We start from the raw sequence: 18,776 nt of genomic DNA, 5'->3' as shown, positions 1-18,776 counted from the left end.
AGTGTATTTGGCCTTTTTGGGCATTTTTTGAAACTATGTATTGACATGAAAGATAAGTACAATTGCTACTAACTTAACGTCATAGTCCATACCATTATCCATATCAAGCAATTCACAAGTGCAAAATTTGAACACAATTGCTACTAACTCAATACAACAAATGACCACATCAATATCCAAATCAAGTTCAAGATAAGTACAAAACATCTCAATAACAATTACTACTAACTTTACATATCATAGTCCACACCATTCTCCATATCAAGCAATTCACAAGTGCTAAATTTGAATACAATTGCTACTAACTCAATACAACAAATAATCACATCAATATCCATATCAAGTTCAAGATAAGCACAAAACATTTCAATAATAATTACTACTTAGACAAGCATAAAACTTTAAGACAAGCACACAACATTTAAGACAATTGTTATGAACTCTACATATCATAATCCATATCAAGATCAACATCAGGATGTCATGCTCTTCATTTTGATTAGCGTCTCTTGAAGTTCCCCCTTCAGGAACAACCTCAGTTTCAATATCACCCATACAATACCCAATAATCAGTGCAACCTGGATACAACTCACACTTTGCATCTTCCTCAAGTTTGTCAAAATGATGCACCTCCTCATCTTCGATTGCATTTCTTGGTTCCCCTCTAATTCGGTCACCTACCAAGGCATCGATACCATCCATATGATCACCATCCGACATTTCATTATCATGAATGTTCTCATTCAATACATGAGATTCTCCATGATTATACCAATTAATGTAAGATTGCATAATCCCACAATGAAGCAAATGGATACGCCCATTATGAAGAGATTGTCAATAGCAATTCTCACAGTGAATACACGGGCACAGAATATTACCACTCAAGTCCACAACCGCCTTTGCAAAATTAATAAATGCATTGACCCCTTCAATATATGGACGACTCAATCTGCCATCAAGTGTCTTACCCATTGTCATCTAACTTTTATTCGTGTTTGACTACAATTGCAAGATGAATGCTATTTTAGCAAAATAAAGACAATTCATGCATAATGTATTCTAACATCTAAGTCTATAAGCTACTTAGGTAAAATAAGGATAACAACCCACCACAAAACCAATTTCCAACATCACAAATATAGACTTTTACAAGTATTTAAATCATATAAAATACTATTCATTACATCTAATCAATAATACTCATTCACATTTGCAAAAAATGAAAAACACTTCCAATGTGAATTTAAATCACCTTATAACACCATGTAAGCCACCCGCTTGTTCCAACACAACAACCCACCACAAAACCAATTTCCAACATCAAAAATATAGAGTTTTACAAGTATTTAAACCAAATGAAATACTATTCATCACATCTAATCAACAATACTCATTCAAATTTGCAAGAAATGAAAAACACTCTCAATATGAATTTAAACCACCTTATAATATCATGCAAGCAACCTGTTTGCTCCAACACAACAACCCACCAAATAACCAATTTCCAACATCATAAATATAGAGTTTTACAAGTATTTAATTCAAATAAAATATTATTCATCACATATAATCAACAATACTCATTCAAACCAACAATCCACAAAAAAAACCAAACACAAACATCACAACTATAATGCTTACGAGTATTGAAATCTACTATTCATCACATCTAATCAACAATACCCAATCATAATTTAAAAAAAAAAGTAAAACACTCTCAATATGTATTTAAACCACCTTATAACACCATGCAAGCCACTCTCTTGCTCCAACACAACATACCACCACAAATCCAATTTCCAACATCACAAATATAGAGTTTTACAAGTATTTAAACCAAATAAAATACTATTCATCACATCTAATCAACAATACTCATTCAAATTTGCAAGAAATGAAAAACACTTCCAATATGAATTTAAACCACTTTATAACATCATGCAAGCCACTTGCTTGCTCCAACACAACAACCCACCAAATAACCAATTTCCAACATCACAAGTATATAGTTTTACAAGTATTTAAATCAAATAAAATACTATTCATCACATCTAATCAACAATACTCATTCATACCAACAATCCACAAGAAAACCAAACACAAACATCACAATTATAATGCTTACAAGTATTGAATTCTACTATTCATCACATCTAATCAACAATACCCAATCATAATTCAAAAGAATGTAAAACACTCCAAATATGTATTTAAACCACCTTATAATATCATACAAGCCACCTGCTTGCTCCAACACAACATACCACCAGAAATCCAATTTCCAACATCACAAGTATAAAATTTTATAAGTTTTTAACTAGAATTTACTTACTTTGCTCAAGCTAAGCTTACAACTTTCAGAAGAAAAAAAAATCCAAAGTTATTGCAAATAATGTGTATTTAGCCTGCAAAAGAAAACTTAAATTTATAAGTCCTTTAGTCTTATAAAAATAGAAAAAATATAAAAATATATATATAAAAATATAATATCATATATAGTTAAATTATGCTTCTTATTTACAAGTTTGTTCACAAATACATTTTTTTTCGTAAAACTCATTTAATAGTAAAGTTTAAACTTAGTCTTGAACTTAACTTATTTGTTGTAAAAACAAACATAAACAACTTAGCTTATTTACAACTTTACTTATTAGCATGGTTTTAAAAACTAATACAGTCAAAGAACCAATTTTGACTTAGTACCTAATTTTTTACTGCTTTTTACCAGTTTTGGGCATTTTACCAGACCAAACTGATGCCTGATTCTTGGTTGAATTGATTAGTTCAGTCTAGTTTTTAAAGCAGTGCTTATTAACAAGACATTATTAATTATACAAAGGTGCTCTCAAAATTAAAAATGATTACAAAGGTTGCTACATGTTGAATTTAACAAATCATAAAGTGTTTTATTCCTTTGCCATTTCTACCCCACATTAATGATTATTAAGTAAAATTATATGTACATGTCAGGCCAAATGATTATTTTAGTCAAAATTGTTTGTTCGTTTAGACCTCTTAAACCAGATTGTTTAATCTAATTAATTAACCAAGTTGATTATTAGGTTTATTATTCAGATTTAGGTTAAACAAGTATATATCATATCATGCACAAATGTAGAAAAGTAAATAACACCACGATATGATGGCTTAGGAAAACTGATGAAACTAATCGTTTCAAGGTAAAAACTTGGAGAGGATTTGACCTAGGTATCCTCAAGGTAAAGTAAATCCATTAAAAGAGAATCGAAGTTTTTACAAAAATTTAACCCTAAATCTATTGCAACCTCATGTAGTAACTTACTGACACGACTATGTGCAAGCTTCGAATGCACAAACTCCTTTTCTCCTTGGATTTATAGCAACACTAGCCCCCTTGCTTGTGACTTTAAGATCTCACTCAAAGGTTTCAAATCACCTTCACTTGTTGATCTTGTAGCAGTAACTTTTTCAACATCGGATCTTGAGATTTTTCAAGGAATATCGTCGGTAGAAGACTTTAGAGAGTTTTGGGTACAAAAACCCTAGATCTACAATTGAAGGCACAAAAGGCACTCTTTTCTCTATAAAACCCTCTAAAAACCCATCTAGGGTTAACTTATAATATCCTTTAAATACTAGAAAAAAACGAATTGCAATTTGGACTTCAAACGAACAAGTTATGAGCTTTTTACATTTGTTGATTTTTTGCTAATATGCGACTTCCGATCAATCGAGAGGAATCAAACAGCAATCAAGAGAACCAGATTGCAACTCACTTTTTTCATCCTAAACTAGAGGTTTTTTGTTTGGACTTGAAAGTACACCATTCTAACTCAATAATACTTACTTTTTGTCATGGTTTGCCAACACTGCAAACTCAAAACCTAACAATCTCCCCCTTTGGCAATCCATGACAAAACATACATACAACATAATGCCCATATACAATAAAATGTCCAAATACATCACAAATCCCAATCTCAGACACCTAACCTAGAAGTTGTAAGAAGATGAAAAAATCTTGATCAAAATGTACCTATCTTTCTTGAAATACTCAAAAGAGCACATCACTGCATGTGTGGAAATAAAGGTAGATAAACAATAAATAACAACAAATATCAAACCAGAAGCAAATAACAGATATGCAATAACAACAAATAACAAATATGTAAACTAACTCTCCCCCTAAGTTAGATACAAAAAAAAAAAAAAAAAAAAAAAAAAAATCTCCCTTTTCAAAAAAACACTTTCATCTCCCCCTAAATAAATAAAAAATTACCAAATCAACATGATTCCCAAATTTCATCTATTTCTTCCCCTTCATGTTATGTATTGACAAAGACAATCCAATCATAAGGTAGACAGTAAACATACACAACAAAGAATAATTGAAAATAGAGAACCAATTGAACATTAAAGAGTTCAACTCTATGGAAAATAGAGGCAACTCCCCCTATGAAGAGCAACATCTCCCCTAAGAACAACATAGGTTTTAAAAGCAACTTTCTTCCCCTATAAAAATAAGGAAAATAACACAAGTTTTGGGAAAAATAATTTTGGAAAAATTTAAGAGGTGGGAAAACTAGAAAAACACAAATCTGACTTAAAAAAAAAAAGAAAAAGAAAAAGAAAAAGAAAAAGAAAAAGAGCTGAGGATACATATGAATAAGAATATTCTCTCTTTCAATATAAACAAACTTGACACTATATGACCATAAACAGATACATGCAAACACTTCAAGCACAATCAGTTAAGACTATATAATATAGATCTCAATAATATAAAAATTCACCATCATATCTCAAAAAAATATTTTTTGCAGTTCACACATAAAATAGCATATACTAAAATGTACAGAACTCAAAAATCAATCAATCAATTTTTAATTTTTGAGAATTTGGAGCCAGAGTTATGAGTTGGAGGAACACATGGGTAAAGTTGGGGTTAGTTTAGAGGAGTCGAAGCTTGTGATTTTGTTGAAAGTGAGCTCGGAGACTGGGAATGGAGAAAGGGTTTATGGGTATTTGCATAAGTTGAGGAATGTCGTGAGGAGTGTTGGGGATTCGACCACAGCGACGACTATTGAGGATTAATTTTGTGATGAGAAGGCTAGAGAGGTGGGAGAGGTGAATTGGGACGTAGAGAGAGTCAAAAAGGTGGTGGAGAAAAACGGGGGTGGGTGGCATGGTTTGGGGTGGATTTGGAAGGGTGATTGGGAGAGCCAATGTGGATTCGGCTGAGCAGTGTGGTGGATGTGGGGAGCAATTGGCGTGTGTAGACATTGATGATGCTGAGACTGAGAGTTTTGCGCAATCCGTGGCTACATTGGCGTTGGAAAGTGAGGTTAAGGCCAACTTTAGTGAGTTTCCGGTGTGTGTGTGTGTGTGTGTGTGTGTGTTTCCAATTTTGTTATGTTTTCTGAAGGATTTTAGATATGGCTACTTCGAATGTTTGTTTTTTTGGAATGTTATTGATAGTTTTTAAACCTCTTAAAACACAATTTATTTAACCTAGGTAATTAGCCAAGTTGTTACTTAATCCAATTTAACAAATCTAGGTTATCACAATCACAAAGATCATATCATGCAAAGTAGCGGAAAGATAAATAACACAAGATATGATCACCCAGGAAACCAAACCGGTAAAAACCTGGGGAGGATTTGACTTAGCTATCCTCAAGGTAAACTTGAATCCATTATCTTGAAAGAATCGAAGTTCATACAATAAGACTTACAAGCCCCCGCGCTCGACTTCTTATTGCTACCAACCAGTAGAACTTACTAACACAACCACATGCAAGCTCCGAATTCACGGACTCCTTCTTTCTTAGATTCACCACCAGATACAAGCACACCCGCTTGTGTTATGGCAGCAACCGAGTTGATCATCAAGGTGTAGATAATATCTTCTCCTTGAAAACCCTCAGTTTGTGTAAAGGAAAGCTTCTCTAGATCTCACAAGAGATTTAGACAAACAGCAATATGAGCAACACTAAAACGTGGCTAGGGTTTGCCTTTTATACTTAGGACAAATTAGAAAACCCTAAAACGTTTTAAACAACTAGGGCTGAGTTAAAAATCTGTAGAAAAAAACATTCTGCCCGAGATTTGATCGATTGAGCCTAAATTTCGATCGATCGAGCCAGCCTGAAATGCATAATACTTTCTGTATTAGCTCGATTCCAACTTTACATAAAATGAACAACTTTGAGCAAGACTAAAACATTTCTAAACACATTGTTTTGATCATGGTTTGCCAACAATACACATTAGAGTTCTAAATACATAAACACCTAAGTCTTTAGAACCTAACAAACTCCCCCTTTGGCAATCCGTGACAAAACACAACTAGAAGCTCAAAGTTTACAAAATAAAAGCCCTTTACACAAATAATGCTCATAAAACAAATTCAATCCTAACTACTATCCATCAGTTGCAAGTGTAGACAGCAGCTCAATTGAATCAACCTGTATATTTCCTGAAACACTAAACAAAATGCATAACCACAGGTGTGGAAAAAATACAAGTAAATAAAGTAAATTCTTGATTTCAAACAGCACATAATAAAGGCATATATCAATGAAAAACTCATAAATATAAATCAATAAACAGTTGAAAACAAGAAACATATAAGGTAACACAAAATAACACTCCCCCTAACATGAATATCTCATAAAAAACATGGCAAAAGCTAAAAAGCTAAAATACAATGTGAAGCACCTAGATACAGTCTAAACTCCACAAGCTCCAACCAACAAAATACTCTCCTCCTGAAAACAAAAACTCTACAATGTACTCCCCCTTTTTGTGACGGAATGCCAAAGGGCAAACAAAATCCATCATCGAAAGGGAGGTGGTGTGGTCATCTAAACTGTGCCAACTCCGCATGCAAGGCATAGATCTCATCGAGCACGTCCACCAAAATTTGTCCATTAGCCGCCTGAACAGTCAAGATATGATCCAACGTACATCCAATGTCTGAATCATCCGAAGTAGTCGGTGGAGGAACATCAACATCAGCAGCAGCAACACTAGACGTCTCAACAGCATCAGCACCTGTAGAAGAGGGAGGAGGGGGAACAACACCAGATGACGCACCTCTAGGACGCGAAGGAGCAACTCTCAAGTGAGCAGCCCTCTGTCTAAGAAAGGTGACACCTATGGGAGCAATAACATGAACAGGCTCACTAGAAGGGAAACCATCTAGACCCAAAAACAGCATAATCTTATGGATGAAAATAGCATGAATAAGCATATGCCCTATTGTAGAACTCCTATGAACCTCGTTCAAAGAACAAAGGAACAGATGTGGGAAACTGATAGACGCACTAGAAACGAACGCATACAAAAACACACATCGCTCTAAAGGGATGGTGTAGAGATGAGAGATAGGCCACAACAAATGACATGCTATCCTAAAGAAAAGACAGGCAGTCTCGGTAAGCTCAGCGGATGTGATTCGAGGATCAGAACCCCACTGGATAGACGACCTAGTGATGTATGACATGACAACATCTAAGGGAGGGGACTCATCACAGGGATAGTCAGGCTCCTGAACAACCGGAACCCCAAGAGCCTCAGCAACTACCCGAGGGGTAATAGTGAACTCAACACCTCGTATCCAACTCCTAACAAGGGTGTTGGAATCATAGACGTGGCAAGAGAGATTCGAGAAGAACTCTCTAATCAGGGCGGTCGGGGGTGGATGATCTATCTCTAAGAGAGGCAACCAGCCTCTAGACTCAAAGTTATTAGCCCTAATGGCCGGATCAATCTTATCTAAAATCACAGCACACTCAGCCCAAATCTTACACTTACAGTTCAAAGTCTCAAAGGCCTCTCTGCTTTTATCATTCCTAAACACCTCACTCCTAGAGGGAGACTCAGAGGAAGTGGAAAGGGTCCTATGGGCTTTAGTTTTCCTAGGCATGGTGCTAGGATAAGGACCAAAACACAAAGCAAAGGAACAAAAAAAAAAAAAAAAAAAAAAATACCAAGGGCAGACTGCAAGTTAGCACAAGAAAAAAATATGGAACAAAAACTATATGATGCATGAACTGTTTAAATGGCATGATGAATGTTCTAATGCAGTGCAATTAAGTTCAAATAAGTTTAAATTCACAAAATTGGCTTGAGCATAGAGTTTCTAATACAAAAACCCCAAAATTTTGAAAAACCACTTGATCAATTTGAAAGATATTGACTAATTGATCATCATACAAGATAGAATTCAGAGAATAATGACCAATTACATCAATTCAACAAGCCAATTTCATCAATTTAGCCAAATTTGAACAAAATCCCCAATTCGGGTTAATTACAAGCCCTAGAATTTTCAATTTTTCATAAAGCCCCAAATTGATCAAATTAACCAACATATATCATGAATATAACAATGTAGGAACAAAACCCAATGGTCAATTTCAGAAAAGGAGGATTGATTCAACAAAAATCCCAATTTTGATAAGTACTGAAAATCCCACAAAAATGCATGAGTTTATGCATGAAAACATGAAAAAAAAATGCAAACGAAAGGGTATAAAGGTCTTACCGGCCTTGAGAGAGAAAAACCTTGCAAAAAGTTTGGCCGAAAACGACAAAAATTCTCAGTGGAGCCTTGCCAAGTCGGAGAGAGAGAGGAAAGTTTGAAAAAGTTTTGAAAAAGTAGATGAACAAGTCAAATCTGAGTTTTAAAAAAAACCTGATTCACGAGTTTCGATTGATCGAAAAATAGCCTCGATCGATTGAAACAGACAGATACTCGTTAAAACAATTTTAAAAAATTTCGATTGATCGAAAATCAGTTTCGATCGATCGAAACAGACAGAGGCTCTCTAAAACATTTTTAAAAAATTTCGATTGATCGAAAAATAGAATGGATCAATGAAAACTGGCAGAGGCTTACAAAATTTGAGGAAAAACACAGTTTTTTTTGAAAAAAAAAAAAATTCAAAAACAACTCAAAGCACTGAAATTGAAGGACAAAATGCATGAGTATGTGATGATGTGATTTTCAAAAACAAGAATTTAAGCCCAAAATTCCCAAAATCAAAATTTCTTGCATTCTTCATAGATTTTCAAACATCAAGTCAATTTTATTCAAGGTATTTGCAAAACTTGGTTGGTCAGACCATAAATACACACAAGAACATGTACAATGTTTAGCAAAGAGTAACTTGTGTAGGGTGTGTAACTAGCAAAAACTTGAGATACATGTGAGGTGATATGTGAATAGCAATCAATTACAAAGTCTACAAAATTCATCACAAAGAATTTAAAAGAGACTATCACCTAAAGAGTTACATCATATAACTCCCACATCTCCTAGATCATAAGCTTGCAATCATATAAGTTTCTTGAATTTTTGCCTCATAATATACACATCAATTTTAAGTTATGTGATTTTGGCATCAAGCCTAATAGTACACACCAATTTTAAGTATTAAGCAATTTAAACCGAGGCCTCACCTTATGTTCTTTTTGTGCATGTGCTACACTTTTTCGAACACAAAATCTTATGATATGCACTAGGTGTTCATGATTGGCTAGTGAATAGTGGTGAGATGGTTATTTATGCCTTTCTCTGAAAATTCAAGTCCGAAAGTCAAAAACATGTGACTTCAAGATTAAGACAGAGTAATCAAAAACCATAAAAATCTTTCCCATACAACATGCACTACAAAGTTTCAACTAGTAAAGTGCAATAAGTAAGCTCATCAAAGTTAAACAAGGTACAAAAGACATGTTATGTGAAAATAAATTGACCAACCTTGTTCACAAAAACCAAGAAGAATAGTACAAAACACAATTTGATTCCTTTTTCTCCTTTTTTTTTATTTAAAAAAAATAAAAAATAAATAAAAAAAAAGAACAATGGTCACAAAAGATAGAGCAATGAAGCACAAGGACTATGACAGAAAGACTCAATTAGTTCGAGTCTTTTGCATCTAAAACCTCTTAGATGCACCATGAGCATTGGAGTTCTTATTCACATGGGAATGATTACCAACTCTAGGATTGGAATAAAGGGTTAAAGCCTTTACCAATTCACCAATAAATACCATAGGATCTTGTGCTTGAGGCACAGGTACTTTTGGTTTGTTTGCTCTCTTTGCAGCTTGTAACAGTTTGGACGTATGTGTCCAGACTTTCCACAAAAGTGACAAACCCATGCAGGTTTATCATGTGTCTTGTCCTTAGATAGGGTAGGCTTCTTAGACTTAGACTCTTACAGATCAACCCTAATCTTTCTAGATGATGAAACTTCTATGGGTTTGACAACCTCACTCACAAGGGGTTTGATAGTTTCACCTACAATCTCACTCACAGAAGGTTCAGAAGAAAATGAAGGGACAAAGTTTGTGGAATGGGGAGCAGACACAGATATGCTTTCAACATAACCTAACCCAGATTTGTCAGAAGGAGACTTTTGAAGACTTAACATTTGATCAAGTTTAGAACTAGCAGATCTAGCAACAGATAAATCAAGTTCCAAAGATTTAACTTTATCAAGCAAAAGCATATTCTCAGTTTTCACATTGTTCAAAAGTTCATTAGCATCAAACAGTTTTACAAGCAAATTTTTCTTATCAAGCTCAAGAGATTCAATTTTCTTCAGGCCAAGTTCAACATTCATAGCATCCTTTGCAGCAAATTTACAAAGTTTATTATAGGCCTTTTGAAGATCTACATCTTCAGAGAGTTCCCCATCAGAAGGGTTCTCTTCAACAGATATGCTCTCATTGACTACAGCAGTAGCAGTGAAAGTAATGAAGTTTCCATCCTCGTCACAATCAGACTCATTATCAGAAACTTCACCATCACTAAGGGTTACAGCCATAGCCTTACCCTTAGACTTCAAATAGGTAGGACATTCAGATCTCATGTGACCATACCTTTGACATCCAAAACACTAAGAACCCAAAGAATTATTAGAAGATTGATATACTTTTTCTCTAGGTTTATCATTATTATTAACCTTAGTGGGATCATGCTTCCTAAAGTTTCTCGGTTTAGCAGTGTTCGTGCCTCTTGCCTTTTTGTTACTATTCCTGAGAAAGTTTCTAAAGTTCTTAGCAAGGTAAGCAATCTATGTAGCAGAGAGCTCATCATCAAATCCACCACCTTCAACATCATCAACTGACTTAAGAGCCATTGATTTGGATTTGGTAGTTTTGGGTAGATCCAACTCATAAGATTGAATAGATCCTATAAGTTCATCAACAAGGATGGAGTTCACATCCTTGCTTTCAGTAATGACAGTCACCTTGGGTCTAAAGTCTTCAGTTAAAGATCTAAGAATCTTCCTAACAATTTTAGGTTGATCATAGATTGCACCCAAGTTAAAAGCAGAATTAACAATATCATTCAATTTAACATAGAATTCATTAAAAGATTCATCATCAGACATCCGAATGCTTTCAAATTTAGAAGTTAATTGCTGTAATTTATTGATTTTGACAGCCTTTGTGTCTTCATGCACAGTTTGGAGGATATTCCAAGCAGTATGAGCAACCTCAACATTAGAGATTCTCTTAAATTCCTCCATAGAAACAGCGTTAAAGATAGCATTCATAGCCTTGCTATTGAATGCAGTTGCTTCTTTTTGAGAAGTTTCCCACTCACTAACAGGAGTAGTGGGCTTCTCCCATCCATATTCAACGGAATTCCAAACTCTCTCATCAATCGATTTCAGGAATGCTTTCATCCTTACTTTCCAATAAGTATAATTATTCCCATCAAATAGAGAGTGTCCGTGTTCCATGACAACAGGGGTCAAGGATTAGCTCAGTGATCAAAAGATCAACAATAAGAGAGTAACCCGCTCTGATACCACTTGATAGTTTTTAAACCCCTTAAAACACAATTGATTTAACCTAGGTAATTAGCCAAGTTGTTACTTAGTCCAATTTAACAAATCTAGGTTATCACAATCACAAAAATCATATCATGTAAAGCAGCGGAAAGATAAATAACACAAGATATGATCACCTAGGAAACCGAACCGGTAAAAATTTGGGGAGGATTTGACCTAACTATCCTCAAGATAAACTTGAATCCACTATCTTGAAAGAATCGAAGTTCATACAATAAGACTTTCAAGCCCCCACGCTCGACTTCTTATTGCTACCAACCAGTAGAACTTACTGACACGACCACGTGCAAGCTCCGAATCCACAGACTCCTTCTTTCTTGGATTCACCACCAGATACAAGCACACCTGCTTGTGTTTTCTTTAAACTTCAATGACAGCATCCGAGTTGATCATCAAGGTGTAGATAATATCTTCTCCTTGAAAACCCTAAGTTTGTGTAAAGGAAAGCTCCTCTAGATCTCACAAGAGATTTACACAAACAGCAATATGAGCAACACTAAAACGTGGCTAGGGTTTGCCTTTTATACTTAGGACAAATTAGAAAACCCTAAAATGTTTTAAACAACTAAGGCTGAGTTGGAAATCTGCAGAAAAAAACATTCTGCCTAAGATTCAATCGATCGAGCCTAAGCTTCGATCGATCGAGCCAGGCCGAAATGCATAATACTTTCTGCATTAGCTTGATTCCAACTTTACATAAAATGAGCAACTTTGAGCAAGACTAAAACACTTATAAACACATTGTTTTGATCATGGTTTGCCAACAATACACATTAGAGTTCTAAATACATAAATACCTAAGTCTTTAGAACCTAACAGTTATTTGTATATAGTTATGTTGAATTAGAAGAATTGAAATGGGTTTGATTTACTACTTCTGTCACCAAATTGATCATTGGTTTTGATTTTCAGATTAATTAGAATATTACTGGTTGAGTCTGTTTTGGACAGCATGATAGAACTAGTGTCTGGTTCCAGTGGTTTGGCTAATTGTTAACTCATTGACTAATTAATGTAGGTGTACAGGGTTTTATTGCTTGTTATGCTTCTAACCTTATGGACCACCTAATCTTTGATATGGTATATGAAAGGTTTAATATTTCACTTTATTTGCTCAAAAACAAATTATTAAAGTCTTTTATACTTTGTATTTCTTCTAACTTTTTGCTTATACTCTTTCTTCACTGAAATATCCTATTCAAGATTTGGTTGAAAAAAAACATGGTGATTTTGAATATATAGTGGATGGAGCAAATATTGGGCCCTACCAACAAAATTTTGCAAATGGTGAATTCAGTGTCTCTCTGGTTGTACATTCTATTTGTGTTGATTTCCTCCCTTCCCCTCTTCCCCCTCTTCTCTTTCTATCTAACCACTGACTTTTGTATCTTTAATTAATGTTTATGTCCTGCAAATTGCAATAGAGTAACTTGTTGTTGTTGTTGTGAAAGAATTGTATAATTGGAGTGGAAACAAATGGCCGCTGGTTGTCTTGCATAACAAACGTCTTTGGGCACTTCTGGAAAATCCTTACCCTTCCCAAAGAAAGCTGGTAAAGGAGTGGATGGATAACGGCATTCTTTATACGACACCAACTAGTTCCAATGATGATTGGTATTTACCCTTAAACCACCACATCCATTTTTATGTCATTTTGATTTTGAATGTATGAATTAGGACTCAAGTCAGTTTTCAATAGCTTGTGTGTATTGCCCTTATATCACTTTCTTTTTTATTAATGAAGGGTTATATAATTCAGGTATTGGATGTATGCTGCTGTAAAAGTCAAGAGTTTACTTGTGACAAATGATGAAATGCGAGATCACATTTTTGAACTCCTTGGAAGTAGCTTTTTTCTCAAATGGAAAGAACAACATCAAGTATGTGCTGCCTGAAAAGCTTATCCTATATGTAAGGACCCGATTGGAGTATCTTAGCCTAAAAGATGGATGGACTCAAGCCCAAAAAGTCCAAAATAATGAATTTGTAGAGAGTGGGTTGGAAAACTGGGTTTTAACGAGTTGGACAATAAATATAATGGATTCAAGAGATAGGAAAAGGAAGACAAACTGATTTAAGCTAAAGAAAATCGTCCTTGGCACAGTCCGAGGAAACCAGTTCTTATATATATTTCTTTCAAGTGTGATTACAAAGTCAGTTCCTAATGGCTACAATGTTTTTCTCTTGATTTCTTAATCCCCTCTTTATGAAGGGTCTCTTTCATTATATAATTCTTTTTAGACGATCTTGGCCCACCACTTGTTGACCATCTAAGCTACTACTTGAGTGCTTATCCCATCGGACACCTTCTCAGGCCCTCTGCGTGTTGGGGTAGCCAATGCAGCACTGTTCAAGAGTCTTCTCTATATTAATGCATCTAGAAAGTTAGCTGCAGAGCATTCAATGTGGCGGTAGCAGCTTTCTCTTTAGATATTTTAGGATTCCTCCCTGTCCTGTGTTCCTATAATGCTTATCTGTATCAACAAAACTTTCTTGAAGTGCTCCCCTGGACAACAGACCAACTCTTTTGACTTCGGCTTTGATTAGCCAAGGAGGTATATTCATCCTCGACCCATCCTCCTAGGCCCCTATGACCAAAACTAACTTCTCCAATTACTAACACAAACTCTCCTGACAAAGTTTACTCCTCCATGGACAACTTTACGTCCTCGAATTGGGCCCCAGGCCCAATGTATACATAGATAGTGAGCTCCTGGGCCCAATATCCCTACACTATACATAGTCATTTTTGTTTCAAATTTTTTCTGTGCTTATATTAATTATAATTATATCTCTCTCTTTAATTATATTTCTAGTAAAGGGTGCCTTAGGCTATTTGAATAGTCATGTGTATTGAGTCCTAATGATATATCTTCTATTGTAGATCTCATAGATTCTTTTGTTTCAATTGTGATACACATTTTGTAACTCTTTAGCCTATCTTATGTATACATCCTGTATATGTAGGGTAGTTCCTTCTTATCAATAAATTTATTACTTGTCAAAAAAGAAGAGTGTGCCTTTGCCTAGATATGGGGATACTTTTGGTTTTACATTATTAAACTGTATTTCCTTTTGCTCAGTATTGTTTAGTTTCATTGTGTAAGGACAGTATTTGGATTAGGCCTAGTATGGGATTGAGTTTAAGCCCAACAAGCCTAAACAATGAATTTATAGAGCGTGGGTGAAAGAACTGGTTTTACTCTAAAAGATGGATCATAAAAGTTGTTGAATTAAGATTGTTAAGCATAAGTAAAGTAAGAAAATTTGTTCTCGGCACAGCCTAAGAAGCTTATCTTATAATATCTTATTAATGAACACAGTTACAAGAATCCACAATGTTATTGCTTAGATTTTATGATTTTTCTCAATCCCTCTTTTAGGTCACCTTCCCATGCTATATATTACAATCTTGGTGTTATCCCTACCATACACGTGTAGGTTGGATTCTAGGAGCTCCTTCTTGTCCCATCCAACACCTCCCAGAACCATTAAATAGTAGCTGTAAGGCTGCTTAGTTACTGTTCAGGTATCACATCCACATTAATGCGGCCAGAAAGTTAGTTGGAAGGCATTTAATGTGGATGTAGCAGTTTTTGAAGATATTTGTTGCCTCCCTTTACTTACTGCTTGTCCAACGTCCAACTCCTAGTTGTGATGTAATTTTGAAGAAGGTCTAGGGTGATATGATACTCTTACTGACCTTAGATCCTTGTTCCCGAGATGGTTTTTCTCCTCGGACGTGTATTGGGCTTATCTCATACTATTTTTATTTTTTTCTTTATACCATTCCCATTATAACCTCATTTGGCCATTCTCAGATTAGTTAATGTCCTCAGATTAGACCATAGGCCCAATTCGTACAGCCTTAATAATACCTCCTGACTAACTGGCCCCCACACATTGTATTCAAGGATTTAAAATCATTTGATTGAAGAGCAAACGCTAATATAAATCTTACCATACTGATGATTTGAGCTTTTAAGATTTTGCTCAATCAATAACACTTGTAATATTATAGATTTGAAATGACATCTTATGCATAATCATTTCAAATCCACATATTAATAAAGCTCAAATCCATCTATTAATTTCATCATTAGAAGGGAAAAAAAAAAAGAAAAAAAAAAGCCATTTCATAATCTTTTCTAGTCATTTAAACTAAAAATTCAAATTCAAATCCTTCTCAATAAGACCTGTCCAAAAAGTTCATTTATGAATTGCCAAATCTGTTGTTTTAATATGGTCAAAGAATTGACTTATAACCATGTCTAAGACAAGGTAGTCAAAAGTAAAAGGCGGCCTTAAGGTGCCAAGGCCTTGTTTTGCCTGAGGCGTGAGGCAACAAAAATGCGTTAGCCCGAGTAAAGCGAGGCACCAAAGTCTAAATATTTTTCTTGATGAAAAAGTCTAAATATTTTTATTATACATATATAACTTAAATCATATGTTCCTAGTGTATTGAAATATTATAATAAAGTGTTTTTAAATGTGTTGCTTGAAAAATTAGGTCTACCAAATGATTTCAAAATAGGATTAACATGGTTTAGGCTCTATTAGTTATTCTAAGAATAGGTTTTATAACAAGCTCCTACTAGAAATTAATTAATCTAACAATAAGTTTTACAAAAAAAAACTCTTGTAAAATAATTTATCTAACAATAGGTTTTCTAACATGCTTTTTTAAGTTATTAATAATTTAATGATAAATCTGGGCTCTTGATTTGTGCCATTCTAGTACACTTCCAGCGTACTTGGTTGGTTTTTTCTAATAAAACTTACATTCCTGATCAAAAAATAATAATAATAATAATAATAATCTAATGATAGGTTTTACAACAACCTTCTATTCAAAATTTAAAACTTAAAAATAAATAAATAAATATTAAAAACACTGAGGCTCTCACCTTAGTGCCTTTTCATGGCTTAAGGCAGTCACCTTGCTCACCTAGGCTGTAAAGGCAAGAGCCTCACTAAAGGCACCTTAGTGGTGCCTCGCCTCGTCCGGGCATCTTGGCTAGCACCCGGCTCTCCTTTCACTACACTCTAAGATGCAGAAAATTCTGTCTGTTTCACACATAAGATGGATAATCACACCCTCTTATCAAGACACAGCCATTTTTATATTATACACATCTTGAGAATGAGAATATAAAAGACATTGAACAATGTGAGTTGGTTGAGCTTAGCTGAAATTAATATTTGGAATAGGAAGCAGTTGTTCAGATGTACAAATATCAAATTTGCTTAGGATTCTTCTTCAAAGCATGTATTCTTAAGTCTTAGATATCAATTTGATGAGAATCATATGTTAGATCCCTATTTCGTTGTATGAATAAGCATTTGTTGCATCCCGCGCTCCAGGTTCAGTATACTTTTGTGAAAGGTAACTTGAAACTTCAGATGCCGCCTCCATATTCTTCTGTCATCCAGGTACCATTTGCAATTTGGTTCTTTAAATTTTTGTCTAATAAAAACAATTCCCATATGTGCCTAAGAAAAAAAGTTTCATCTATTGTTTTCTCAACTTGATGACGGTCTTTATAGAGATTTGTTCTCTAGGCTTTATAATCCATTTCACCATTAATTTTCTGTGTGTGTGTGTGCACAAGCGCGTGAATGTGTAAGTTTGTGTGCTTGTGCATGTTTGTCACTTTTGTCTCCTTGGTCACTACACAGGCTCCATTTTTAATGCTGAAATTTTACTTTAGGGATGAACAGTTATGCATTTTGGCATGCTGAAATTGCCACAATATTGTCTTCATTTTTATATATTAAATCTAAATCCACACATGGTCAATCTCCATTGCTGATTTTTTAAATGATTGTCAACCTGTACATAACCTTCAGTAATTCTTTAGATTCCTTTGTGTTCATTTCCTTGTATATGAACTATGAAGTAGTCGTACTCAATAAAATCCTTATTTACTTTGTAAAAAGAAAAAGGATTATGATCTTGATATATTAAAAGGAGAGGGAAAATGTGGTAAGATTGGGAATTTGATAGAAATTTAGATGATTTTGTGTGAGTTTGAAATTTGAACGGCATATATAGCAAGAATGATGTTGGGCAATCACATAAGACCTCGATGAAATTTTTTTTTCACAATGACTTGTAATATATAATGAGTCCTTAAGCACTCAACAAAGTTGTACAATGTATCTCATAGCCATTAAACTATGGGCGACTTTATGCATACACTTTGGGGAATTTAATTGGAAGGGCCATTTAGGAGTTCATATCTATCACATTGTGCTATTGAACAAAATTTTTGGTCCTCTTATAGAATCCTTTTTTGCTAGTTTCCTATATATACCTCTAGTAACTTCCATGTACATTTTAATTTGAACACGTTCAACAATTTTGATGACTTCAAGCCATATTGGTGGTTGTTCATGGTATTACATTTCCATGATATACTAGAGAGTAGAATCTAAATCCAATTAAGTGATTAACTTCTTTCAAATGAAAGTAAAAATATTCTTAGATGTTCTCTGTGACTTCCTGTGGTTTCTGATTTTGGGCATTTGCAATTTATCATATATTTCATAACAACGGAGCTTAAGGTCATTTTTTTGGATCTTCTTCCGCATTAAAATGAGATCAACTTCCTATTAGTTTTTGGAACCTTCAAGGCACATGAAAAGGAAAGGGGAGAGGAGGAGTCCCATCTTGAATAACACATTACATTTATAATGGCTCATAAATGTACAAGATTATAATTGGATACTTTTATAGTCTGTCATTACCACAAAAAAAAAGTTATATTTTTATTTCTTAATTTTTAATTCTCTCTCTTTAGCTATTTCTCCCCTATTTTTCATCTCTCTTTAGCTTCTCCTTAGTTGTTTCTTTCTTTTGCTTGCTCTAGATGTTTGATGTGGTTTATGCTTTGAGGGTGGTGATTAAACTCAAAT

General features: G+C 34.4%; 1 pseudogene; it reads left to right on the top strand.

Annotated features, from left to right (window-relative positions):
• Nucleotides 1-802: 802 nt before the first annotated feature.
• LOC126720090 (proteinaceous RNase P 2-like) lies at nucleotides 803-17,390 on the top strand (annotated as a pseudogene).
• The last annotated feature ends 1,386 nt before the right edge of the window (nucleotides 17,391-18,776 follow it).

Source organism: Quercus robur, chromosome 1, assembly GCF_932294415.1.
Source record: "Quercus robur chromosome 1, dhQueRobu3.1, whole genome shotgun sequence".
Classification (NCBI taxonomy): Eukaryota; Viridiplantae; Streptophyta; class Magnoliopsida; order Fagales; family Fagaceae; genus Quercus; species Quercus robur.
Note: the sequence above shows the minus strand (reverse complement) of the source record. Positions and strands in the feature narration are given on the sequence as shown.